At 32.2% G+C, this 597-nt stretch overlaps 1 protein-coding gene across 1 annotated transcript in view; it reads left to right on the top strand.

The window, feature by feature from the left end:
• LOC104513708 (putative sodium-coupled neutral amino acid transporter 9) overlaps window positions 1-597 on the top strand; it is a gene marked incomplete at its 5' end in the record, with an annotated part of 18,520 nt that overhangs the window by 15,667 nt on the left and 2,256 nt on the right. The gene's annotated exons all lie outside the window — the stretch shown is intronic.

The following is a 597-nucleotide window of genomic DNA, read 5'->3' as shown; positions in this document are numbered from 1 at the left end:
TTTTTTTTTTTTTTTTTTATCCTTAATGTGAAAGGGAGAGCAACAGGAAGTTATTTGTAAAAACAAATTCAACGAAAAATTCTGGCATAAGGAGTACACAGGTCATATATTAAATGATGGCCAACATTCTAAATGTTTTAGTATCATGATGCATTAGAGTTCAAGTTTTAAGTTGTTATTTCCTCCAGAGTATTCTATATAATGTTTTCCACTCAGTGAATCTTTTCCTTTCTTCTGGTTTCCATTAGCTCACTTGGAGTAATTCAGATCGTTCTCTGAACAAGCTAATTCTTTCTTGTGGGAATTAAGTTATACAGTATTGTTTCTTTGGTGTTTGAATATCCATCACAAATACTTGAGTGCTGAGTACCACGTATGGTGTTTTTCAGAAGAACTGCCAAATTACACAAACTTACTCCTTAATAATATTTTGAGTCAAAACACTAGAAATTTAAAGTATGGCACTCTGAATACTCAGTAGATGTTATGTTTGCTATGAAATGAATTAGCTTTAATAGAGTGAATTGTGCAAATGGAAACACCATCCATGTACCAGTTAAATGTTAGCGTAAAGGAAGGATAGAGGTGGTATTTTGT

The sequence above is a fragment of the Eurypyga helias genome, unplaced genomic scaffold (assembly GCF_000690775.1).
Source record: "Eurypyga helias isolate BGI_N326 unplaced genomic scaffold, ASM69077v1 scaffold21368, whole genome shotgun sequence".
In the NCBI taxonomy this organism is placed as follows: Eukaryota; Metazoa; Chordata; class Aves; order Eurypygiformes; family Eurypygidae; genus Eurypyga; species Eurypyga helias.
The sequence above is the reverse complement of the archived record's forward strand: the minus strand, read 5'-3'. Positions and strand labels throughout refer to the sequence as shown.